General features: G+C 44.4%; 1 protein-coding gene and 1 pseudogene across 1 annotated transcript in view; both read right to left on the reverse strand.

Annotated features, from left to right (window-relative positions):
* Nucleotides 1-27,615, reverse strand: part of TNIK (TRAF2 and NCK interacting kinase) — a 443,318-nt gene that overhangs the window by 248,709 nt on the left and 166,994 nt on the right. The gene's annotated exons all lie outside the window — the stretch shown is intronic.
* On the reverse strand, nt 12,911-13,211 carry LOC142447220 (protein dpy-30 homolog pseudogene; annotated as a pseudogene).

The raw sequence follows: 27,615 nt of genomic DNA on the forward strand, positions 1-27,615 counted from the left end.
CTTCTCTGCCTTCATCTTCATCTGAAGAGGGATTTATGGACTAGAATCAGATTTATGGATTTGATATGGACTAGGATGGGGTGTTCGCTTGGTATATAACTACTTCATGATTATGAAGCTCTTTCTTACACACATATGAGGGTCACTGGATGATACAGTTAAAGTTTATTGTGCCAATCTGACTGATAAACACATGTGGGATTAATTGAAGGGCGGAGAGATAAATGGCTCAGTGAACCTCACCTTACTAGTTCTCAAGTCTCTTGCTTTGTGGTGGTCGGCCCAGGGTGCAGCTGCCTTAGCCAGTTCCCTGCTTCAGCTGGCAAGGCTCACTTCCTAAAACACATCCCAAAGGAGAAGCCGCATGGACCTACCCGATGCAGTCTGGGGTGCTGGAGCAGCCGTGTGGAGCCCCCTGCCAGCACTGAGATGCTTACACATTCTCTGATTTGTCTTTCCTCCTGTAGTTGGCCTCATCGTATATGCTTTGTGAGATGGAGGAGGACTTTGTGAGTTGGTACAGGGCATATGGGTTAACATTGGACTTGTGGGCTTGGGCAGCACTGGGTTGGGATGTTTTCTGGATGTGCACTTACCCTTTATAAAAAAACTCTCTCTTATACATAAGTTTCTGTGGATTTGTTTCTGTAAAGTACCCAGACTAACACACTGGATTTGTTTTGTTCGTCATCCCAACCTCACACACTGGTGTACCCATAGCATAACGTTTCCATGATTATTTTAAGATTCTATTTCAATTTAACTGTGTGGTTGTTTTATAACTGTGCCTTTTTGCATTATTTTTTAATGTGGTTCTAGGGAACATAATCTATATCTTTTACTTTTTACTAACTGCTTTGAGTTAATATGAAACTAATCTTAACCTTCATGTCCAGTCCATTTACCCTTTGACCCCACTCCTGCCCCACCCTACTGTATTTATGCTATGATCTTGTTGGTGTTGTGTGATGATAATTCAATTTTTGACTTACAGTGACTCTATATGACAGAACAGAATTGTCTCATAGGATTTTTGAGACGCTAATCTTCATGGGAACATACTTCTGTGGAGTCACTGAGTGAGTTCAAGGACACATTATAAACCCACAACGTAATGTTAATTTTTTGCTTTCTCTATTCCTATGTACCTATCGTTCTTGATGCTTTATCATATCAGGACTCCTAGTTTCCTGTGCTTCCAGAGGAAGTTTCCCTCTGCTGTCATTTCCCAACCGCTTCAAGAAATTTACTTTGCCCTTTTTCTTTTCGGATATAGATGATGACAAGTCATTGGCATTTACTTCTATGTATGTCAAGCAGATTAAATGCATTATCTAATTTAATCCATCGCCAGGTAATCAGGTCTCTAATATTTCTGTTTATCTAAAAAAATGGACTTTTTCTCAATTTCTGAAGGATATTTTTGGGAGATCATTTGAAGGATATAGGTTTATGAATTGATTATTTTCCCTGTTAGAATTTTAAAAGATGTACTACTTTTGTTCACCTTCATTGTTTCAGGTAGGAAGTTACTGATATTCAATTTGTTATCTCATTTGTAACATGTCATTTTCTTCTAAGTCTCTGCTCCCCAAACCCCGCCTACTTTTCCTTAGTCTCAAAAGATTTCCAGTAGTCTCTGATGGTTTGTTTTTGTGTTTTTATTTTGTTCAGAGTTCACAGTATCTCTGAAAGGTGAGTGCTATCAAAACTTAGCTAGGCTAGAAATAGAAGCTACAAATCGCACATTAGAAACATTACTCGTGTGGCAAATTATAAACAGTGAAAATACAGATGGTCACATCTTTCTGTGTGCATGATAAAAATGGGTCTACCCTCACAAATGGACATCCTCTAGTAGACTGTTCATATATCCTCAAGCATTTATTTATATCTGGTCTCTATTTAGTAAGTCTTGGTTCCCCAAGTAGAGGATATGCAGTGCTGGTAACCCCATGATTTCCAGAAGGCTGAGATGGGGCATGAAGTAACACAGGATCACACTGCAGGAAAGTATTTCCAATTATTTCACAACCCTTCTAATTCTGTCAAGGAATAAATCTCAGTTTGGTGCTACTATGCCCTTAGCCCTTTCTAACAGTGACTAGTTTCACTCTTTCCGCAGAGAGACTGTAGGCCTCACGGGAAGAGCCTTCTCCAGGCAACAGCACCCAGCTAGCAAGTAATAGCATAATCAGCTCACTAAGTATGTTTGTAGCTTGTGTCTTTTTGTGGGAGACTGTTTTCATTGGTAACAAGGATATAAAGTTTATATTCCGTCTAGTTGCCATAACAAATAGTCCTCATAAAACTCAGAATAGAGTTTATTCCTTGATCACAGAAATGCCAAGTGGTATTTCTGGGCTATGTTGGCTTCTCCAGTGTTCATCAGAGGACCGGGAGGGGCAACCTTTCTACCTTTTCCAATATGCTAATTTCTAAGAGCATTTAAGGATGTGTGGCCAGCAGACTGGGAAGAGGAGAGAATGCATGGCACACAGTGGGGGGGGGCCCATCCTCAGAAAAGATGTGCACTCCTTCTACCCATCTCTCGTGGCCACACAACTATGAGATGGGCGAGGAGCTGTAACTAGGTCTCTCTGTGGTAAGGACAGAAGAAAAGGTTGGGAGAACAAAGAGTTCACGGAACTCTGCACGGCATGTTCCCGCTAGTGCAATTGATCTGTGCTCCACTATTCATCCAACTGTTGGTGGTTTGAGTCCAGCCGGTTGTATTACTAAAGGTAGGCCTGGTGATCTACTTGGTAAAGACTGAAGTCAAGACAAACCCTAAGAATGCTATAGCAAAGTGTGGTGAAGAAATTAGATGGTGCCCAGCTACCAGAAAGAATAACATCTGCGGTCTTAAAGACTTGTCTTCAAACAAGCAGCCTAAGTGAGGCGTCAACTAAATCCACATGGAAGAAGCACACCAGCCTGTGTGATCCAAGGATGATAAATAATATAATCCAAATCCTAAGAAGAGAATGGCATTCAGAGTTTAATTTGTGAACACCTGGTTTGCAGAAGGCTATGGATGACAGTGGAAGCCCAAAATCCATTTGCAGGCTCCACACAGGGATGAATCTTCAGGTGAATCCTCTCTGACCAGAGTCAAGGAACGTAAATAGGCTTGTTGTCAGACCAAGCATTGTAGAGATGATAATTGTAGATATAGTTAGATTAAAATGAAACATCTTATTTAATTTCCCTTTTGATCTTTTTAAATGATCTTTCACTTAAAAAAAAAAAAAACAAGAAGTGAAAGAGAAATGCACCTGGATGAAACGGACCGTAGACCATCAGGCAAGAGTTCTGGAAAGTGGATGATGGTAGACGCAGTTAGGTTGAAATTTATCACCTTCTCATTTGATCTCTCATTTGGCCATTTTAAAGTTGTTCCAGTTTTTAATATTTTCTCCCTTTCTTTGATCTAAGTTTTCTCTATTTTATTTTGTTATTGTCATTAGCTTTTTTTGTTTGTTTGTATGTTTTTCGGAATATGAAATCCAGTTTCAGTGGGCCTATGGGGACAGTTACTGGATTCATGGCTTCTTGGGATGGCATAGGAGGCTGGGGGGAAATAGGGAGCTCATAAAAATGAATGCAGGAGAGAAGACAAGGTTCTAAAATTGATGGTGGTAATGATTGTACAGCTCTTCTTGATATGATTGAACTACTGTGTTGTGTAATATGTGGATTATGTCCCAGTGAAATGACAGACAGAAAGACAACCCCTACGGAGGAGTTTTACTTTGTCATGGGGGGGTCAAGGTGACCTTCTCAGGATACCTGGCTTCATTCTGTAGGATGGCTCTAGGTGATCCTCCCTCTCCCCTGCTTGCCTTGCAGCCAGCATCAAGCCTCTGCCCAAGAAAAGGTGAGTAACAGACAAGCAAGCCTCAGAAATGTTCTATCTCTTTCAGGACACTCACCACCCCCCTCCCACCCAGGAAGCTGGGGTCCTCACTCCAGTTCCAAGATGCTCAAGGTTACCATTTCCAGCAGCCCCCTCTTGTTTTTTTCTGAAAATTTCTGACAGTAATCCCAATTGACCAGTCCTGCCTCTCTCATTCACTCCAGTCTCTGCTTTCTGAGAGTTCCATCAGCTACCCTGAAAAACTAACCAATGTTAAATAAAGTTCATGGAAAGCTCTTCCTTCCTTTCCTCTGGGGAAATTAACCACATTTTTCACAGTGGCTTCCTGGGGTCCCTCGGTGATGTGAATGGTTAACGATCTCAGCTGCTAACCAGAAACCTGGAGGGTTGAGCCCACCTAGGGCAGGGGTCCTCAAACTTTTTAAACAGGGGCCAGTCACTGTCCCTCAGACCCGTTGGAGGGCCAGACTATAGTTAAAAAAAAAAACTATGAACAAATTCCTATGCACACTGCACGTATCTTATTTTGAAGTAAAAAAACAAACGGGGCAAAAACACCCGGCGGGCCGGATAAATGTCCTCAGCGGGCCGCATGTGGCCCGTGGCCGTAGTTTGAGGACCCCTGATAGGGAGATCTCAAAAGAAAGGTCTGGCAGCCTATTTATTGGCCCCAGGGCAGCCACTGAAGACCCGGTGGCCTGTAGTTCTCCTTTGACCACATGGGGCTGCATGAGCCACAATCAATTGGCCAGCAACTGGTCCTAGTGCTAGCTAGCACAAGGCGGCCTCTATCCCTGCTGCAAACCCATGAGGCCAGGGAGGGAGTCTTGGTCACTTCCTAGCAGCGTTCTTACGAACTTGACCTTTGGGGCCACCCCCACATCTAAGAGGAAGTGCCAGCTCATCACCAGAAGGAGAGAGGGCCTTTCCTTTAGCACCTTTCTGGGGTCTGCACTGAGCGCCTCCTGCAGGTTTGGAGTGCATTTTGCACGCAGTAAATGTACCTGCATTGAATTCAAATGATTGACTCAGCAGCATGGAGACCTCGGCAGCCACTTAAAGTGTGACCTCTCTCCCCCCAAAGAACAATGTAGTTTTCAACGATCAAGAACCCTCGGTGTCGACTCGGCGATCACTCCAACATCGCCTGGAAGGAAAGAGGCCTCAAAGCACAGAGGAAGGTACCCCTGGGTTCAAGCCTCCCCTCCATGTGACCTGGGTGTGACCCTGCTATTTTTAATTCCATGAACTGTTGGCTGGAGCACTTGAGCAGATATTAATTTCTATAAATAGGCTTTGGGAGAAGCAGGCTGGGCAACTGTCACCCCCAAGCTACACTGAGGGAGACGGCTTCCGAGCTCTCATGCAACCCACCCCTTACACACTCGCACCTCTTGTGTACAGAATGTGGCACACCTAGATTCAAAGATACTCAGGAGGCTTTTCTTTCAACTCCCTCTGTACAGATGGTCTTCTTCCTCCCTTGGCCTGTCCTCTCTTCAGACTGCCAGCCTTTGAGTCCTGGATTTACCATGTTCTTATTAAAAGGCTTGGGGAAGGTACATAGCAAGGTACGTAACATGGGCAGAAGATATCAACCAAGATAGGCAAAGCATGAAGAAATTATTCAAGCTGCTTCACAAGGCAATTCTTCTACCCACCTTCATGTTTGTTAGTTTGCGATCTCCTATCATAAAAGAGCATTTGCAAGGCCCTTTGTTGGGCATGTCCGGTCTGCATGAGTTGGCACGGCAGTGAGTTTTGAACTTGCTGTTGTTGCTGCTATTGTGAGGGGCCACTGAGTCCTTTCAGGCTCCTGACGACACGAGGTGCAACGGAAAGAAGCACTGCCCGGTCCGGTGTCCTCTTCATCATGGCTAGGTTTGAGCCCCGTGTAGCAGCCAGCGTGCCAATCCACCTCTTCTAGGGTTGGCCTTGTTGGCGCTGCCCTCTGCTTCACCAAGCATGACGTGCTTCTCCAGAGAACGGTCTCTTTAAATAACACGTCCAAAGTATGAGAGACGAAGTCTGCCACCCTTCCTGCTCAGGGACATTCTGACAGTATTTCTTAGATGTGCTTGTTCTTCTGGGGCCCGTGGCACATACTCTACATCCGTACCGTACTTTGAAGGCATCGATTCCTCTCTGGTCTTCTTTATTCAATGTCCAACTTCTTTTAAAAATTCAATGTCCAACTTTTACAGGTAGCTGGGGTGATGGGAAAAGCCACGCTTAACCAAAGTTATTTCCCAAATCCTCCCTTTTACAAACAACTTTCTTCTCCGCTCCAGAGGCAAATGGCAGAAAGTAAGTTGGGAATTCCATCCTCGTTTTCAATTATGCAGAAGCATTTCTTTAGGCCTCCTGGTTCTCATATGTTGGTGACAGGACAGGAAGAACTTTATTTTTTTCTTCTTCTTCTTCTACCAGGTAAGTTGTTCACACCTGATTAAGAAATCAAATATCCGGATGTGTATTTCATAGTCCAGATCTCTGGTGTCTGGGCATGGCTAAAATATGGTGTCATTCTCAGACTTTGCTCTGAAATTCCAGGTTCTCACTACCACCTCTTTCCAAAAAGGGAGCCATCAGGGGGGAGTGGGGGAGAAAACAAGAAGCAAGACAGTGATCGTTTAAGAGAATCCTACACTCCATTGCAAGCACGAACACAACCTCCCTTCTCTCCCTGTCGACTCTGACATCAGGAGAGATCAAACCACAAGAGGGGCGACATATAAGATGATGAGTTGAGCTTGTATTCTTTTCTTTAGTCCCCCTCCCCTCCAACCGTCACATCTAAGTAGTGCATTCTGAGAGAGATGGCTTCCTGCTGCCGTCCCAAGCAGCGCCACCACTAACTGCTGGTCTCCCCTCGTCACACTGATATAACTGACTCATCGGCAATGGCTGCTTGGGGGATGTCAACTGGATCAACGAGGGAAACTCTGTTGAAATGTTCCCCTTGATTATCCATGTTTAATTACACCTCAGTGAAATATTGATAGCTTTATTATACTGATGGATAATATAAAATAAAGAGAAAATGTTGCGCACTAAATAGAAACTGATTGCTTCTTTCATATTGCTTTATGAACTAACTTAACCTGTACCTGTGATTTTCAATTATTTTTTGTGTAAAAATGAAATTGGTTTGAATTCTAAGTTAAAAATGAAAAGTGATCCCCAAAGTAAAGGTTAGAAATATCTTTAGAACCAGTTAATAAGAGCAGCAGGGTAGGAGAAAGTAGATAATGACAGGTCTAATTATTAAACTCTCTTGTTTTATACTTCTGAAGAGCAGCAATTAAATATCTATTTAGCCTAACGGGGAGGGTAAAATCTGCTGCACCTGCAGGACTGACACCATTCCATTCCCTCCAGCTCCAGAGCGCCTCTCTTCGTACACTTGAGTGGACCTTGGGTCAGAGCAGTGGATGCAATTTGTCTGAAGCATAAAGAGTGTCTCCAATGATTTTGAAGTATATTCCAGCTACCACTTAATTTCTATTCTAGATGAACAAGTACAAAATAAGTGTCTGAGTTCTTACCAAAAATCAATACAGAAAAAAAAAAGCACATGTCGTTTTTCCATCCAAGAAGTATACCAGGACCTAGTCTAGAACGGGGAGTCTGAAACAAAGTCATTCATGAACATGGCCTGGGGCAAACCCCTTTGTCTGAATCTCTGGTACTTTGCTTCATTCTCTGGGCAATTCTTGCGAAAGTACTTGGGAAATTGCAAAGCCAAAGGGACTTTTACGGTCAATGCCAACTAGTGAAAGTGCTAAGTCAGACTTGGGGGAAATCCACGCCTGTGGCCAAGATGATGGTGCGCACTAAATATTCCATCTGTGCTCCCACATTTCCCCCGCCCCTTACTGTTGGGTTCGGCCATGTGATAGTTCTGAACAACGAGCTTTGAGAAGGAGTGAGTCAGGCCACTACTGGGCCAAAATGTAAGAGCTGACCTCGACTCTTCCGTCTGTGCTCTTTGCTTGCCAGGGTGGCTGAGGGGGTGACAAGTTACAGATGTGATTGCCACATGATGGGTCCTTGAATGCCTGTGTGGAATGCAACACCCACTCTTGTTGGGCATGTAAGGCTAACAAGGAGCCTCCATGGGTTAAGTGCCGGAGGAGGGAGTTTGGTCCTGCGAGGGCTTTCTCCTATCCTGCATCAAATACTGCCTAATGCCCGGAAACCTTACATCTTTTAACCTAGCCAGATCCAAAACTACGGATGCCTAATTAATGCAAACACCAGCCCCAGGAACAGGTCAGAAGGACAGCTTGTCTGAAGTGGCTCCACGGTGACATCCTGGCCACTTTGCAGGTCTTCAGATAGATCATATAGGCAAATCTTAACCAAAATCGGACCTGAGTCTTCCTAGCAAGATGCCCTAGAATTCCTCTCGAAACGAAGGGAGGGAGGTAAGCAACCTTGTGGGGTGCTGCCTGAGAGCGTTTCTTCATCTTTCTCCTGCTCTCGGGGGAGGCACCCACAGACATTTCTCACGGATCTCCCCCACTTTGGCTGAGTACAGGACTTGCCACTCACATCCCCTCACCCGCTTTAGGGTACTCCATCAGGCTTCTTTCTGGTCTGTAAAACTGCTTGACTATAATGAGTCAGAATTGACTCAATGCCAGTCTGTCCCTGGCCTCAGTCTAGCTGCTGATGGTGAGATTCCCCACTTGATTTCTGTTGTCTTCTACCTGGAGAAGTCCTCATGCAGAGCCACCTTTTGTGCTGTTGACAAAAGGTATTTGCTACGAACAAGTCGTTGGTCTTGCAACATTCTGTCTTGTCATCTCCAGCTTCATTTCTGTCACCACGTCCATATTTTCCAAATACTCTTCCTCTCTCTTTCCTTTTGCATTTCCATAGCCAATAGCTAGCAATGCATCCTGATTTTAACTCGATCCATTTCAGACTGAAGCGGTGGAGGAAAATCTTCGATTTTTGCATCATAGCTTTAGTGGTTCATGGATACATTGGGATAATCTTTGTATTGATTGCATGTCCTTGTTTGTGGGTCGACATGCTCCAATCACAGACAGTATTGTACTTCAAGATAGAACCTAAAATGTTCTTTATGACAATGAATGCAAAACCATTCCTCTTGAGTGTGCCCTTTTTAGTATACTGAAGCATATGATTTAACACCAAAATACTAGAAAATACTAAAGCATTCTGTTTCCAAATAGCCGGTGTCCGTTCAGTTAGCTCACTGATACCCAGAATGTTGATATTGATGCATTCCATTTCCTTTTTAATGGCTTCCAACTTTCCTAGAGCCATGCTTGGCACATTCCAGGTGTCAGCTACTGATGGATGTCTGCAGTTACTTCTTCTCATTAGAGTCCTGCCCCATTAGCAATGGAAGGTCCCCAAGGCTTTTTACCCTGTCTGTGTCATTAGGGCCACTCTGCTTTGAGAAGGCAACTCTTCCGCAGTCACGTTCCGAGTGCCTTCTGACCCATGGAGATCATCTTCTGGCCCGATCTCTGGCAAGATTCTGCTTCTGTTCCGCTTACATGTCCATAACTGGCAGAGTCTCCTTGTTGTCCAAAGGTTGTCAGTGGCCAATTCCTCTGAAGTGGACAGTCTATTCTTCATCACAGTGAAGGCTCTGCCGAAGCCTGTGCACTTTGGGTGACCCTGCTGATACCTGAAGTACCAGTGACGTGACATAGCTTCCAGCATCTCAGCAACACACGTCACCACGGTAGGACACACTGACAGACCAGTGGTGACTGAGAGTGCTAGGTAGGTTCATTTGCTAACTTCCAAGCATCAGACAGAGGCCTGCGTGTTACACAACAGTTAACAAGCTCAACTGCTAACTGAAAGCCTTGCGTTCACCCAAAGCCAACTGAGAAGGAAGACCCGGAGATCTAGCTTTGTAGAAATCGGCCATTAAAAACCCCATGGAACACAATTCTGCTCCGAGTCAATGGCAATTGGGAAGCATCTGGGATTATGTGAGAATGGGAGATTACAAAGTCACACAAGATTCCATTTCTAGACACAAACTAAAAGTTCTCCAAGATGGACAAATATTTTTAATTTGCTAGTAAGGTCTAAAAATATGAGAGGCCTTTTCAAATTCATGGGAAAATGGAATTTAAAGAGAATGGATTATTCTATGAACTTTTTGAAGCCCCTTCATACAATGAGTCTCTGGATGTGAGGAGTTTTATATCTACCTTGTAAATGGTAAGCCTGTTGTCCTTATCACAATGGTACAAAAAGTTTTCTCTGTGTGTATTTCAACACTTTGGTCATGTCTTATGGTGCATTAGAGAATGGTAGCACCATTTTGCTTTTCTGAAGTTTGTAAATAAATTCCCACTGAGAAATAAAAATCAACAAGACATATTTTGATGATTATAAGAGAGTTTGTTTTGTTCTGTTTTCTGGGAAAAGAGGGGTGGGCAGTATGCATCCTAGTTGATATTATTTCTGGAAGGGAGCACCTTATTTCCTTATATAGTACTTGGACATATGTTGCTTTAAAAATGACTTGGGGCAAAGAATGGCAAGTAAAAGCCTGCTGCATTTTCCATGTAAACAATGGTTACAGACAAAATGCTGCCTGCCGGTGAAGACCACACAGGACATTGATGGAGCACTCAGATGCCTTCGCTATTCTGAGGAAATCAGCCAAATGTGCTCAGCAGAAATTACTAGACCTCATTAAAAGAAAATAACAAAATGCTGTCCTTCTTATTATTCCCTCGACCGTAAATGTTCATCTAGGGTTTTCTCCATGCCAGACAGTGTGCTCGGCAGAGAGGGCACACGGTGAATAAAATACATGTTGATCAGTCAGTGCCTTGGGTGTTCTTGTCCTGAGGTCTCTGCACAAGTTGCAGTGCTGAGATGCCTTCAACGTCACTGGGTCCAAAGACTTTTTACCCACTGGCCTGCGATTCGGCATCACTGCATGTGTTTTGTGAATCTGAAGAGGACTTTCTAGATTGGTATCAGCCATAGGGCTAATATCGGATTTATGTGCTTGGAATGGGCTGGGTTGAGATGCTTTCTTAATGCATCCCTTTATATAAAACTTTCTCTTATACACACATGAGTTTCTATGGATTTGTTTCTCTAGCCTACCCAGACTAACACAGTATGGTACCAGGAGTGCCGTACTGGAGAAACCTATCATAAATATGGCGGGTGGATGTCTGTTTGACCTCTCCCTCGTGGTACTGTTTCTTCTTTGGCTAGCCAGAAGTCAGATATGTCCAGGCAGTGCACTGGGTTGTTTTCTGGAAACAATATGGGAAGTTAAAGCTTTGATTATTTTGTTTGGTTGCGATCCTTGGTTATTCCTGTATTCTATGGTGAAAATTAATGTTGTTAATATATATTTTGAGGTCAGGGATAGAAATCATCATTTGAATGTCTCAGAAACCATGCTGCTTAGAGAAAATGGCTGACAGAAGGTCAAAATGGCTGACAGAAAGCCTGGCTCTGGCTTGAAGCTCTCAGGCCTAATCCCAATATTTTGTATAAATGGAATAATTTAGATACAAATTAAGATATGGTAAATAAGGATTGAACTTGACTGCTTTAAGAATTTAGTTTAGTATCCGATTCTATTTTGTTTATACTGATTTATTCTGATCATTATTGTTGATATAAGGATTTATAGACATGATTTTGGGAATTTTGAAAATAAAGAGCTTGTAATCCCACTTGCCTCAAGCTATTAATTTGATCTTTACAAGGGTTTGGGACATACATGCAGAGAAAGCTCTGAAAAGATAAGTCCCACCCACTGCTTTGGAGTACTCGGGACATTTGAAGGTAAAGAGGTATGCTTAGGGGTTATTGGCAGGTTAAAGAAGGAAAAAAAAGGAAAACCTTTGGATCTGAAGTTTGAAATCTAGTGGCTTTGTCAGAAGTGGGAATAAAAAGTCTGGAACCAAGAAGAAAACTCCTTTGCGAACTGAACGTTAAAGGGGGTCTGCGGGCTGGCTCAAGTGCTTGCAAGGTGACCACCAGGATCCATTTATTGGGTGGAAGTGAGAGAAATGCAGCAATATAGAGATCGGTTGAGTCAGGCCACTGACACCCATGGACCTGGTTTACAGGAACTAGAGGAGAAGACGAGGGTGGGTTGACTGCTCAGAAGTTCATGATCTAGCGCGAGGGGGCTAGGCTTGTTGAGAATTTGTGATGGGACCAGGGTCTAAGGCAAGGTGACATTGGAAACCCTGGTGAGGCTAAGTGAGGCAGCCCACATTGAGTTGACGAGAACCTGACCAGATGAAGAGAAGATATCTGAGCCTGTGAACTGGTGCGTATTGCTGCAGACTTTATGGATGGCCTGTCCTGATTTCACTTTGCTAATGGATCTGGATTTCACAAGGTTCCAACTGCAAAGAAGATTCTTCACATCAAAGAATATGATTGTCCCCTTCAAGCAATGGGTTGATGTATATATATTTCTACTTTTCAGAGTATACTGCCCGGGCTTTCTCGAAGGCATCTCTGGACATACTCAAACTCTGACTCATGTTTACAGGCGAACTTGTTATCTGTTTGCACCACCCCGGGCTGTAACCAGAGCTTAGCTAGCAGCTACTGCCGATGTTGTTTGCCATTTGTTTGTTTTCCCATATTTTTAAATGAAAAAAATGCAAAATTACCAGAAAAGTTATAGGAACATTACAATATACCTAAATTTACCAATTTCTATGATCACTTTGTGTCTCTACCACATGTGTACACGCACACACATTGCCCCTTGCATCGTCTGAAAGTCAGTCTCCAACATCATGCTTTTATGAGAAAAAGATTGCACAGAATATGCTCATTAAATAAGTATTGTGATTCAACCAAAACAAAGGAAATATGTCCTCCAGTGCAATTCTGGATTTAAGTTGTCTGATCCTGAAGGTTCTCCTATTTCCAAAGTGTGCTGGGGGGTTGGGGGGCAGCTTGAGGAAGGGGGCAGAAATCATGGCAAAGCAAATTACCTCTTAATCAACCAATTTTTCTGTTGGTCCCAATAAGTCAATTTCGATCTTCAAACTGGGCCTTGCCTTTTAAAAGCTATAGTGCTAGAAATTCAGTGGGGTTTGGTGGTCTCTCCTTGGTGAGCACAGCAAGTCCCTGCAGTAAGATAGGCACACATGTCTGATCCAGGTAGATGGGGGTTGGCAAGGACTACAGGTCCACTTTCTGTTTGGATGACTTCTCGGCATCCGTTTTCTCATTTTCCACCATCCTCTCAACCTTGTCCTTGAGAGCATATTCAGAGTGTGGATTGTCTGCAACCTGTGGGCTGTCCTTCCAGCATCGGCTCTGGCTCCATGGTGGACCCTACAAGCCACTGTCCCTGGAAACCACTTGTGCCCGAGCTTTTCTCTATTAAGAACCTTGTACCGTGTCGCCAACTTCGACATCATGCTTTTATATCCCCTTACACACATTACACACATGAAGGCTATGCCAAAGAACTAGGTACCCCAAAGTTCAACTTACAGCATTTTCTTCTTTGCCATTCCCAGGCTGTTAGACACATGTATTTCACCATTGTGACAGGCACATAATCTACTGCCAACTTGAGTGATGGTGTGGAGTCTGGCCTGTCAATCAGGTCATAGCCAATGAGGCCTCTGTGTGGGCAGGGCCTTCTCCTGGGGATTCTAGGAACTTCTGTCTTCCTCCCTGGAGGTGGGACACACACTCTCTGCTACACAGTCCTGTTGACAAGCCACATGGAGACACACTGATGGAGCCAGAGCCCTGGAGCTGGAGGAGCCACCTGGAGACCCACAGTAGCACTGAGATGCTTTCACTGCCACTGGATCTACAAGACTTTCCTCCTCTGGCCTGTGATCTTCCTGCATTTGACATAATTGCATGGCTGTGTGAGTATAAAGAGGAATTTATGGACTAGTATTGGACATATGGGTTAATATCAGACTTATGGACTTGATCTGGACTGGGATGTTTTCTTACTATACAATTACTGTTTGATATAAAGCTATTTCCTTTACATATATGAGTCTCCCTAAATTTGTTTCTCTAGTCTACCTGGACTAACACAACTATTTTCCAAATCTACCTTTTCAAAACTAGCTTTTGGGTAGAAAGAGTCTATGCACCACCTCTGTGTGATCTGGTGGTGGGAGGAGACTCTAAGTGCTAGCACAGGTTCCCTGTCTTCAGAAGTGAGGAGGCAGCACCAAGACTGGTGGAAGTGCGGTGAGGATGGGCAGGAAGTCTACGACAAGGCGCGGCTTGCAGAACAGAGACTATCTGTGTGTAGAGAAAACAGGAGAAGGAGAAGAAGTGTGAACTGAAGTGGATCCTAAGGGAGGCAATCCAGTGGGTGAGCTAAGCTGAGAGGACTGAGGTAGATGAGGGCCGGAGAGAATTCTACATAAGCTGTCTTCAGGAAAGTGGGGGTGCTCTAGGATGATGAGCGTGAGGGAGACCAGGTGCCATCCACATGACTTCCCCTCATGGCCACCCAGATGTGTGCGAGCACAGCGCTGCTCCCTGGGTCCTTCAAAGCTGGTTTTCCAGGAGATGGCCAAGCCAGCCAAGATTCCCATGCATCGTTGGGTGAACTCGACCTCTAAACGTGATAGCTGTCAGTGCTAACCGTCCAAGGACTCCACGGTGCTAGATCATCGGGAGACTCAATGACGGCCCCGGGGCATGTGCTGTGGAATGGCCTCAGTGCATTATTAACAAAAACCAGATGAACTGAGATGGTGCCTAGAGAGCTAAATGAGAACCGGCTGGAATGTAACCCCTCTTATTAGTGGGTGCTGTCCAGTTCACCGAGTGATAGAGGACAGCTGCCTCATCTCACCGAAGCCGGTTGCCGGGTCTCTTGCCTGCAGAACCACTAGATTTGACCTCCCGATTTTGGTCAGTAGCAAACCCCTTAAACAGCACTGACTTTGTTTTGTGTCCGTGGTTTATCTTCAAGTAGAGCATCAAAAAGAAGCCCACCCCGAGTGAGAGAACAACTAATGGCCCGAATCCTTCTTACCCCTAAAAGAAAATAGTCCACTTGGATGTCAAACTCCAGGGCTAGCTTTGCATCCTGGTTCTGACAGTTCAGAGCAGAAAGCGGTGGCACAACACCCAAGATGACAAGTTATATCCACCAGCTGTGTTCCTGAGGCATACAACATGACACAGCACTGGATTGTACACTCGGCAAGTGGAACATAGTCACGTTTTCTATTTCCGTAACCGATGGTGAGATAGATGCTTGGACTCATTCGGAACAACAACAAAAAATTATTTTTGGATTCCAAAAGCCGCACTCAAATGGATTTATACTACTAAAGCCTCAAGAAGCTAGAAAGAAAAACAAATCAGGTAAGACTTTAGCCATGGAGGTCAGAAGTAACAAGAATCCCCAGCAATTCCATGCTCGGCTTTCCTTGAAATAACAGTCCCTCTAAAGAGAGATGTGTGTGTGCTCTGGGAAAATTATCAGCTAACAGTGATGGGAGCGGGCTGGCCTGATTTGGCAGACACCAGGCCTGGTGGTGAAGTCGACGGCAGCCCAGCCACTGTGTTTCTTCATAAGATACACACAGACATAAGAGTTCATGGGCATGACCTACTGGAAAATGGAGAGGCAATCTCAAAAATGTCTGCCCTATTGCCAATCCTTCCTTGATAAAATCCTCTAGAGCTGGTTTTCTATTGAGATATTTTGGTCTCTGACCCATTCAGGCATCCAACCTATAGGTTAGAGCTAAAGGGAGTGGTAGACAAGCTGGGTACAACGCAGTTTCTATCCTGTGCTATCAATCTAGGCAGAACCATGAAAGCTGAGTGATGCCAGACTCAAGGTGAAGTTCAAATCCTGCTTTTCAGTCCCATTCATGTAAACCAGAATCTCATCTGAAACATGTTACCCTCATTTCCTCCAAGAATCAGGAGGTTCTTAGGAGAGAAGCCTAAAATACATTCATGTCACCTATTTGACTCACAACTCCAATGAAACGCATTTAAACACGGCTACAGGAAGAAGAGAAGCCACTGACTGTGTCCGGTGCGGTCAAGGTTGTGTCCGTTCCTCTTTCGCATCTGTAGTCCCAATTCCCGAGCAGAGGCAGTTGGTGAAGTTCAGTATTTGTTACTGAGAACTCCGCAAGCAAATGCGCTCTACCCAGAAAACGGGGTGAGGGTTTTCTGGATGAGGAATCACCACAAGCAAGCCAAATCGGGAGTAGAAACAAACCCCTTTTGTGGCACCGGTCTAGAGGGCCTCTGAGACCATTTGAGACGATCCTTAAGGCCAAAACGAACGTAACAAGCGTACAGTGGTGTTTTCCAGAGGCTCCGTGCCATGAGATGCAGCAGTCTGACAGCACCCAATGAGATATGTACTGTGAACTCGTATTTTTTAAACTTCTATCTTTTTTTATCTCTAACACAATAAACACTGATAGACAGAACCAACACAAAGACTCTTTAGAAAAATAACTGAGAATGTAAAAATCCAACAAGGAAACCAAACCCACTGCCACGGAGGCTATTCTGACTCAGCATGACCCTACATGGGTTTTGAACCACCAACCACGAGGCTAGAACGACCTGGCAATCTGCTTACAGAAAGATTACACGGTGGGGGCAAATCTCTCTGGGATGGTCCGACTCTGTCTATCTATAAAATAGCCTGAAGTTGAGGTTGTTGTGAGTAGGAGACAACTGGATGGCACCTAAAACCAACATCACACAGGTAGGTGGGCATTATAAAAATAATTTAATCATCTTAAATACTTTTCTTTAATGTGGGAGGATCCTAGTGACCTCTAGCTCTTGCCAGTACATGGGATTGTATTTCCTGATTCTCCTTGTGCAGAGAAAATGTCAACCCCACCCTCCTGGAAATATGTATTCGCCACCAGGCAAAAACAGGCCGGCCTGTAGATTCCAACACACCCATCCAAACAAGGGTGCTTTCCCCCTCTGTGAGTGCACAGACCCGCCCACATTCTGGCTGCCATAGCCAAAGAACTTCAGCATCCACACCCAACTCACACCGGTCCTCCATCTCTTTTGTCTCCTTTTCTTTGCTGCACATCCGCCCATTTTCTCTTTCTGCTTTATTTTCTACAATGTTGTTAGGCAAATTTCTGCTATATAATGGTCTCTTAATAATGAAATAAAGGTTTAATTTTAATGTATTACAATACAAATTCTTTTCAAACAGTCAAAAGTAGAAACAAAATCTGGCTGGCAGAGCAGATAAATGATAAAATACTTACCATTTTATTCTTTCCTGGGAACAAATCAAACACTTAGGAAGAATAGGTGCTATCCAGTTATTTCAGATCATAATCTTTCCCCAAAAATGTACTTATCAGCACAAAGCACAATGTGACCCTTCCCATCCCATCCCAAATGCTAGACATCATTTCCACTTACTAAACATTTTAAAATTACATTGCAAGCAGTACATGCTTATATTTACTAGTATCAAAGAGTGTTCTGACAGAAAACCAAGGGGGATAATTCAATTCAGTGACTTTCTCATTCATTCCAATTTCTTTTTTAATATAAAAAAGGAAACCACAAATCATAATATATGACAAAAATCTTTGTGCTTATTAAAATTATACAAATAGCTTTGTGCCCGGTGTTTATCCGAGTAAATAATAATATGCCATTGTCATCATTCACGGCCTCACAGCTGAACTGTACTCCTTCTGCACACTTCTAAGCAACCACTAGGGAAAGCAGACGGGAGCAAGCTCACTAGTTAGCCACTACTCTGTGCTAAATTCTCCAAAAAGAAGCTCCCTACCCCTCCTGGCAGAACGTGCCTTCATGTGCAGGTTAGGTAGCCAGAATAGGGACCAAGAAGGTTGGGGTGTTGTGTCTCCAGATGCAAAGGGGCTTGAGAGAAATCAGGTACCCATTCGACACCCGTGGAAAGATCCAACTGAGCATGCTCAGACACAAGCCCCTACCCCACCCCCACCCCTGCCCAAGTGGGTGCACAGACTAGGCCCAGCCACATGACATCACACAAGTGGGCTTCAGCTCAGCCAATGAGGTCAGCCAATGTCTTCAACCACGCCTCCCCAGCCAGAGTTGATAAAAAGCAGCCACAGGAAGGCCCCTGGTCTCTCTTGCTCCTCTCTTGCATGGGTGCGCTCTTGCAGGTCAGAGGGCAGGGGTGCACACATGCGGACCAGGCCTGGGGCCTAGGCTCCCTTTCAGGATACTCTTGGATTTCTTGTGAATCCCTTAAATTTCCTTTTCCTCAGGAAAGTCACGTGGATTAATGAAAGTGCTTCTACTGCATTAATTCTTTCAGCCTTGTGAAGCAAGAACTGAGGTATAAGCCACACAGGACACCTAACAGGATGGTAATCGAACTTAGTAACTTGCTCAACTTAATAAGGGGGGAGGGGAGTAAACAAACTCAGGAGTAGAAGAACCTCATAGTGACCCTATAGGACAGGGTAGAACTGCCCTGTGGGTTTCTGAGACAGTAACTCTTTATGGGAGTAGAAAGCCTCATCTTCCTCCTGAGGAGCAGCTGGTGACTTCGAACCCACAGCCCAGTGCATAACCACTACGCCGCCAGGACTTTGAATACAGGGAAAGCAAAGTTTGCTTCTAGGTCGGTCTGATTCCTGGGCTGTCTCCTGGAAATAATCTCTTAGCATTTGAGCACCATCCCCCAAACCATGCATGTGTTACTGAGTCCTGTTGACCTAGAAACATTAATTGCACAAATCCTCCAAGCATTGTCTCACTGCGTTTCCCATGCTTCCAACAAGTATTGTTAAGTGGGTCATCATAAAAACAAATATTCTTGCTTTCCAGTGAAATACAGGAAAAAACCTTCATTAGGATTTCCCTTTTCACTGTTTGCTGTAATTCAGATTAGCAAAACTGTCACCAACTAGATTTTAGGAAGCCTGTGAACTCTCAAACAGCTGGGGCAGTGAGGGTGGGAAGGGTTTAGCACATAAATAGGTGCCAAATAGGCCAGGAAGCATGAAAGACACCTGAAAGAACATGTGACTTCCCATAGCTCACAGTGGGGGATTGTGTCCGCCCAACATGGGCAGTGGGTCTCAGAGTCCAATGCTTGTAGAAGAAGCTGCCAGCCAGCCCATCATACGTCTCTGACCAACCGGCCTTGAACAAGGGAAGAGGCGTTTTGGGAGAGGTTCGGTAGCTATGATCAGCATACCCTTACCTGGGAGGACCCCCATATCAAAACATGACTGGGTAAATAGCTAAAAAACCAGATAGTCAGTTGTATAAGTATGACGATGTTTAAAATTGGGATTAAAAAGGGGGGGTGAGGAGGGAAATACATAAAAAACTGCATCAAATTAGCACCAGGTAGCAGAACTCTCAATTTTGAGGGCTTTCTGTGGTTTGCTACCTCTCTCACACTTTTATCAGGAAAAAATATATTATTCTCATAACCAGAAAAGTATTCATACGTATGTTATGATAGTATATCATTTTAAATAGTCCTATTTTTAAAATGCTACAGGGATTGGAGGGTGGTGACTTGATCAAGCAGATTCTGATGGCCCTCAGATCGCTAACTCTTTTCACCATGACACACGCAAATCACTGTGGATGTATTCCCCAAATCACCCTGTTTAGGGATGGTTTCCAAAGGGTCAACAGACCTAGTTACTGGGCTATACTCAGTCTTCTGTGTCAGGGATCGTGATCTCATTGGACTCTCTTTCCTCTTTCATCATCAAGTTTTAAATTTCTAAACGATATCTAGAAAATTAACCAGTTTCCTACGTCTGTTGCACTTAACCGTAATAAATTATGGCTCTTTCTTTCCAGAAGGAATGGCACAATGCCCAGCTCATTAACTCAGCAACCTTCCCATAGCATCTCTGACAACACTAACTGCGTTGGCTTTTACAAGATGCACGGTCCCGAGTTCTGGTTTATGGCCCAAATCCAGCAACTCCCTGCTTGTTCATGGCCATCAGTAATGCTGGAAGATGAGCATAATGGGCCGCAGACTGCCGGTAAATATACTCTGACCTTCAGGACGTGTGTGTACTTAACTTCGCCATGTGGGCTCTGCAGCGGCCCAGCATGCCACACTGAAGAAGAGATTACATTCCGGGAGAACAACCGTGCAGGCATAGCGATAGGGTTTTGAACAAGAAAGTCAGAATGCAAATGTTTAGAAACTGCTCAAGAGATTTTACCAGCAGGTAGTTGATAAATTCAAAACCAAGAAGATTGCCTCTAAGGATCTCTGCTTGCCCAATTTTGAAAACTTTATCTTTGTCATGATTTATAGTACAAAGGTCCACCTTTAAAAAAGAAACAAACAAAGTGTGGAATCACACATAGCTAGGTTTGGCAGCGGACTACCTGGGCCGCACCAACAATGACCACGCTCAGCCGCGAACTGAAAGGTTCATGGCTTGAGTCCACTCTGAGGGCCTCCAAAGAAAGGTCTGGTGATGGACATCCAAAATGCCAGCCACTGAACCCCCAGGGAGCACAGGTCTGTCCTAACACACAGAGGGTGCCGAACAGGCTCGGCAGCAGTAGGCTCCGCTTGCTTGTCTTTTTTTTAGAACCACAGAGCAGCAGAGCTGGGCAGGATCTGGGAGACTCTGAAATGCAGCCGCCTCATTTTAACGAGTGGCAAAATTCAGATGCTGGAAGTGATGGACCAGCGGGGAGGAGACTCATAATACATGATGGAGATGGTTCCGCAAAGGGCACACTTCTGCTTTGTTCACCTGCCCATCTACGACAGCAAGCCTGCAGTCGCGTCTTCTCTCATTAGACTGCTGTGTCATAAAAGGGAGCCTTCTTGAAAGTCGGGGTAATTCTAACTGCAAGAGAGTCACTGAGGATCAAAATAACTCTAACCATTAGAGGTTCATTTAGAATGTTTTCAATTATAGAATATGAAATAATAAACAGTCATTTCCCTTCAGAGTGGGGTTCTAGTTTGGGTGAGGGGAGGGAGAACAGTGTCCCAACGCTTCAACAATGAGAGGAGGTGGGGGGGTGATGCACACAAAAAGCAGAGCTGTCACCCAGAGAACTAGACTCTCAAGAAAAAAAAAAAGATTGATTGATTGATTGACCCTCTTTGTCTCATCTGGAGAAAAAGCACCGCTACAAGGACTCCGGAAATGCATTCCCTCCAGTAAACCACTTGTTATGCTCAATAGCCTATCCTTTGTCTCTGTTCCAGCCCACCTCTGAGGGCCCTAACAAGTGGCCTATAAGTTCTAAGTGTCCAATGGATGCCAGTAGAGGTGCTGCCACACTTGCAGTGGGATGTGCAGGTGTTGGGGGTGGGGTGTGCAGCAAAAAGAAGAAGATGGCACAGGCCAGGAGGAACGCCAAGGTACTGAGGGGAATTTGAAGATTCTACGTGGAGTATTTTAGGAGCCCTGGTGGCACAGCGGATATGTGTTGGGCTGCTAACTGCAAGGTCAGCAGTTCAAGACCATCAGCCACTCAGCAGGAGAAAGATGATGCTTTCCACACCCATAAAGTTAGTCTAGAAACCCCATAGGGGGCAGTTCTACCCTGTCCTATAAGATCACTGTCAATCAGAATTGACGCTATAGCAGTAATTTGGGGCATATGGAGTATTTAGGGGCTCGATAATATCATAGAAAAATCATAAGCATATGGATGAGAAGCAAAGTTCATCAGGAAATTAAACCCCAAATCTTGGAATTGAGGATGGCTATACCACCATCTGTTTTCTGGAGTTGCCTTACAACCATATCATTTCACAGAGCTAGACCTGGAACATCAGCTATTTTTGGATCAGGAGAACTTCAACCAGTCCCAGCTGCTGTCCAGTCGATTCTAATTCATGGTGACCCCATGTGTTTCAGAGTAGAATGTCACCCCATAACTTCTACTTTAGCTTCACCCCTCTATTAGCCACGATGGACAACGTAGGCTGCTGCTTCTGGCCATGACTGTAAGATCTTGGCTGGCACCTCTCAGCAATTACCGCAAAAGGAAACCCTGTGAAAACATCTGACTCAATTTTCCACTGACACTAAAGATGCCCAAGGACAATTTAAAGAATAGGTTCTCCATGCTGGCCCCGCATCCCACTTTCCGTGTCCCTGAGATTTGCTTACGGACTGACTTCAGCATTCCATGGATATAGTCTTGGGTCTATAAAAAGCAAATTACCTGCTAAAAAACTGGGAAAGCCTCATCTAACTCAACTCTGGAAGTTTTATTCACGGACCCACTCATTTAATTGAGGGTCCATGCATGCCCACTGAGTGCGTTTGGCTAGCTTCTCTCCAGGAATTCATCACCTGGGGCCATGGGGTGTGGTGGCATAAACAAAAGCTCATACCATACGATGCAATCGAGACTTGTAAGACTCCAAGACCCAGCAGGGGCTTTATGGGAGGGCTGAACTGGACTGAAGGAAGAGAGAGAGAGAGAACACAGAAGAAAAACGGCGTCCAAGCAGAAGAGAAGCAGGACTCCCAGGAACAGGACGATCTGATTCGTAGTAGCTTTCTTTCCATTATCACTGAACATTTTGGGCAATTCATAGATGTTCCTTTACAAACGAAAAGCGTCATAACATCACAAATTCCTGAGTTCTATAGAGCTCAAGCAACAACCAGAAAGCAACCCGAAATTTTAAAATAAAACACCAATTCTTACCCTCATCAACAGCCCCCCACCCTCCCAAAAAACAAAGAAAAAGAAAAGTTTAATTGCTGCTTTGTCTAGAAGTGAGTCATTTAGCAAAAACCAATGGTCTAGGAATTGAGAGTTTGAGGCATGAGAACTAAAATCCTGCTTTGGACAGATAAGTGGGAAAAACTGTTAGTATTTCAATATTTAGTGATTCCATCAATTTTATACCTCCTCATGAGCCACCATTACAAAACACAGTCTTATTCTTAAAGACACAACCTCGCGGGTATTAAATAATTCAGTTTAGCCCTCTCAACTGATGATGACATTGTTAACTTTGAATTCAGATTTCCCCCCTCTATAAACAGTATATTGGATTAGAACAAATATCCTGAATTGAACATGGTTTCTTAGCATCAAAGAATGCAAACACAACTCCATCCATCCATTCATCCATCTATCCAACCAACCAACCAAACCCATATTTTTACAACAGCATCACTGCCTCAAGATGTTGTATATTAGTTCATGGGACCAGTGGTGGCACAGTGGTTTGAGTGGTGGGATGCTAACACTCAGTCAGAGGTTCAATCCCACCTGCTGCTCCCAGAGAGAAAGATATACAGATGTGTATAATGTTTGCTCCCGTAAAGCTTTATCGTCTTGAGATCTATAAGGCGCAATTCTACTCTATCCTACAGGGCTTGCTATTAGTCATCATCGATCTGTGTGTTCGGTTTGGTTGCTTCCCCTCGCACATACTATACTCTGTTATGTGTCCATAGCTGGTCGATCCTAGGACTTCTCCACTAAGCAAAGAAGTTGCCACTGATCTCAAAGAGTTTACAGTCCGAGGGATACACAAAACTCTCTCTTCTTCCCTGTGCTTCGCACAGCTGCAGTTTTAGCCTTGCGAGTTTCATCATGCGCGCACGCCTCTCTCTACCAGACCGCTGGAAACTCCGGGAACACAGGCACTGGGTCTGTGTTCTGCTCTCCATGTGCTGGCAGAGCCCCAGGGATAGAGGGAGCATTCAAGAAGTGCTTTCTGGATGAAGGAATCAATCTATGGATAAATGGACAAATAAACGAGATGCATTGTGGAAAGAGAGAAGCATGTAACAGCAGCACCCAGCACCAGTCACCAGTGAGGGACAGAAAGGCAGAAAGCACTGATTCTGGGTAGTCAGACTGTGGAAGGTTTCATGAAGGAAGACACATCTGAACCCAGTCTTGTAGGATTAATGAACTTTCATAACTGTAGATGAAGTAAAATATATTCCATATGGACCAAAAGATAGAAGTAAAAGCCTAAAAAAAGCCTGGTCTTCGTGGGAATGACCAGTGGAGCAGGAACCAGAAGACAGTGTATTCCCTACTGACGCAGACAGAGGAATAAAAGCCTGAAGGCATAGTGTGGTCTTTGCGGGCACGGCTGGTGGAGCAGGGAAGCTAGAGCAAAGGGAGCTTCAGGGGAAGACAGAGGACTACAGACGAAAGCCATCCCAGAGCCTTCTGAACACAAGCAGTAAGAAGCCACTGGACTATGTACAGAAGGGAGCGGCCATGACCTCAAAGGGAAAACACTAGAAATGGTCCATGCATGTGCTCCTTCGTTGTCCTCCTGCCTGGGTGACAGTTCTCGCATTACTATAAGGAGCACTTTATTACTGCCCATTTCGCTACGATTTCAGGAGTCCAGGAGTCCGTAGGTAGTGTAAACCTTTAAAGGCTGGGCCATTAACTGAAGAGTTGGAAGTCTGTGTCCTTCCAGAGGCACCTCAGAATAGAGACCTGACGATGTACTTCTAAAAAGAAAAAGAAAATATCAGTCATCAAATCCCTTCTGGAACACAGTTCCACTCTGAGAGACAGACAGACAGACAGAGACATGGTCTCACCAGGATCAAGTTGACGGCAACAGGTTCACTAGGCACTCATGATTTACTTCTCTGACATGATTTGATTTGCCCAAAGAACTAAGATCTATGCAGAAGCAATTGCATTTTATAATAAGAGTTAGATCATATCTGAGAAGTACTTAAATAGGATGATGTCACCAATCCTAATCTTCTCAGGACAATGACCTGCAATTTAAAGTTCAGGGAAACATGACTTTATGGTTAAAGCAATAATGACATTGACCTGTAGCCAAACAGTCCACCTCCTGGATCAGGGCAGCTTCTCAGTGTCGGTCTGAGCTCCCGACAAGTCTACAGGCCAACACCACTCTCAGTCCCGGAGGTGGAGGGAGCCAGTTACTAGCTGGTGTTGGCACACCTCAGGCATGGGTGGGTACTCATCCTGTAGAAGGGTTCATTTTATGACACTGTTCAGCCCAGCTAGCAGATTTGGTTAGGTGCGTGGGGGCCTGGGTGCTTGGGGAAGGATGAGAATGAGTGGGGTGGGAATGGCATGGAAGAGAAAGAATGTGCACTGCATCCTCGCAGACCCTGCGAGGCAGGCCCTGGGATTTCCAGGTGACAGTCATCTCCTTGGTATGTAGCTTCTAAGACATCAGAGAGGATGGTGCAGGACCGCACAAGGTTTTGTTCTGTTGTACGTAGGTTGCTATGAGATGAGACTGACTCAACAGCTCCTAACAGCAGCAGCAACAGAGAGAATGAGACAGTTTTGCTATTCACATTGGTATTCCAGGCCACAGCACTAGCGTGCCTAGTACATAGTAGGTGTCGAACAGATGTGTGATTGAGGAAAAGTGGGCTTCCAAGCAGAAGTCACCTTCTCCTGGCCCAGTGAGCACCCTCAGTGATGTGCATGCATTCACCAACACTGGAATTATGTCTATGAGTGTGTTAGTCCAGTTTGATTAGAGAAACAAATTCATAAACACTCCTATATGTGTAATAGAGAACTTTATATCAAAGAATACAAGAAAGAGCTTTATATAAAAGAGTAACTGTATATTAAGAAAACATCCCAGCCCAGTCCAGATCAAGTCTATAAGTTTGCTATTAGGCCGTATGTCCAATACCAATCTATAATTTCCTCTTCTGACTCATGCAACACATGCAATGATGCTGAAGGCAGGAATATCACAGGCCAGTGGGTGGAAAGTCTTGTGGAGCCTCCAGTGGCGGGGCTCCTCCAATTCCAGGGCTGTGATTCCATCAGAGCTCTCCATGTGGCTTGTCAGCAGGAAGACAAGCAGAGTGAATGTGTCCGCCCTCCAGTGAGCTATTTATCTCCTTCAAGCCTCCAAATGAGACCATCAAGCTGTGACCTAATTGACAGGCTAGACTCCACCCCTTCACGAGTTGACAGGGGACTGTGTAATACCACAGTGAGCCTGCATCCCACTGGACTCACAGCCTCCCTGGGAACAGGAAGGTCTCTGCTTCTTCCTAATAAACAGCCCGTTGCCCTCCAGGCAGGTCAGCTCCAACTCATGGCAGCCCCATGTGTGTCCTAGGGTGTTCGGTAGCTGATTTTTCAGAAGTAGAGCACCAGTCTTTGCTTCCAGGGCACCTGTGGGTGGACTGAAACCTTTAAGCTGTCAGTTGGTCATGAGGCACCTGACTCTTTTTACCACCCAGGGTGCAAGAGGTCTGCAAAAGAAGCCCATTCTGTGGGCACATTGACCGCACTGGTCTATTGGCTGCTGTACTACTAATCAAGTCAGAGGAGGAGGGCGTGTCTTCTGGGATCCCTGGCTTTAGCCACTGTACCTGAGCAGCTTACCTGTTCTTCACTTAGCAGGCATAGCTAGTAAAACAAAGACGCCTGGTTTTAATATACATTTTCTTAAGTATCCATGATGACATTCTACTACGTCTCGTCTTCTACCTGTAACTTGAACAATACGTTATATACATAAGCTGCTATTATCGGTCTGCTTATGATGGTTGATAAATATAAATTCAGAAAATACTCAGGACGATGACCTAGGAAGGGAAACAGGATTGATCTGGCCACTTCACTGTTCATTTCCTCAGGTTGAAAGTATAATATGGAAAGAGATGTGACTGAGTTTTAGGGCAGGAAAGAGTAAAGCCATTTCTATTTCAGTGCCAGATGAAAGACTAAGGTCATCAATGATTCTTGCCCTGGGTTTCTCAAAGTTAAGAGTGTCTTCCCATCAAGACTGCCTTCTCAATACATACCTTACACACACACACACACACACACAGCTAAAAAAGCGAGGGGAGGGAAAGGAATAAGTGTTAACAATGGGCTTTATCCAAAAATCCCCACCATCGTCATCATCCCTCATGCATGTACTCCACACAGAGCCATGCTACCTCGTGTGGAATTTCATGTTTCTTAGGAAACTTTTGCGACCTTCACAAATTGTTTTTCTAAAGAAAGGACAGCAAATAGCATTAAAAGGGGGCTATGTCAGAAAGAGAAATACATATTCAGGTATTAATATCCTGCTGGCTGGCTTACTTAACACAGAATGGGCTGCGTGTCCTTCCCCCCAGCTAGAAGGACAATGGAACCCTGAAAGTCTGAGGTCTCATGGTTCCACCATCAGCACCTTCACCGGGAAGGAAGCAGGTGTCAGGTGGGAGGCCAGACACCCAGAGAGAGACTGAGACATCTCTAACTAGGATATTCCAATTAAAACTAAAAAAGAAAACAAACTACTACTAATAATTAAAACAACCCTGTATCTTAATGAACTGAAAGGAGAGGGCAACAAAAATTTCGGTTTCAGCAACAGCTGTGTAGACTGATTTTTTTCATCATTCATATAATTTCAAAAGCACTCACTCCCAACTGCTGTCTTCATGCTAGCAGATCCAAGAAATTCAAGACGCCTAAACAAGAACAGCGTTGCCCTTAAATCCCAAGGCCAAAGGCAGCATCTGTTGTTTCATAGAACAAGAGGAGCTTTCTTTCTGCTGGTTAGGCGGGAGTGAGGTTTTTGAAAAACAAGAATTAAATTAACAACATTGTTCTATAAGTTTCCTTGCTGCGTTAGGTGGTACAAAATAAAAAACATGCGTAAAAGAACATAAGCATCTAGGGCTTTGATATTTTGGGTTGCCCAAATGAAAGGACTGCCATGCTGTGATTTTTAAAGGCTGACAGGAAAATTCCGTTTCTTACCAAGT

This window comes from Tenrec ecaudatus, chromosome 4 (genome assembly GCF_050624435.1).
Source record: "Tenrec ecaudatus isolate mTenEca1 chromosome 4, mTenEca1.hap1, whole genome shotgun sequence".
Taxonomy (NCBI): Eukaryota; Metazoa; Chordata; class Mammalia; order Afrosoricida; family Tenrecidae; genus Tenrec; species Tenrec ecaudatus.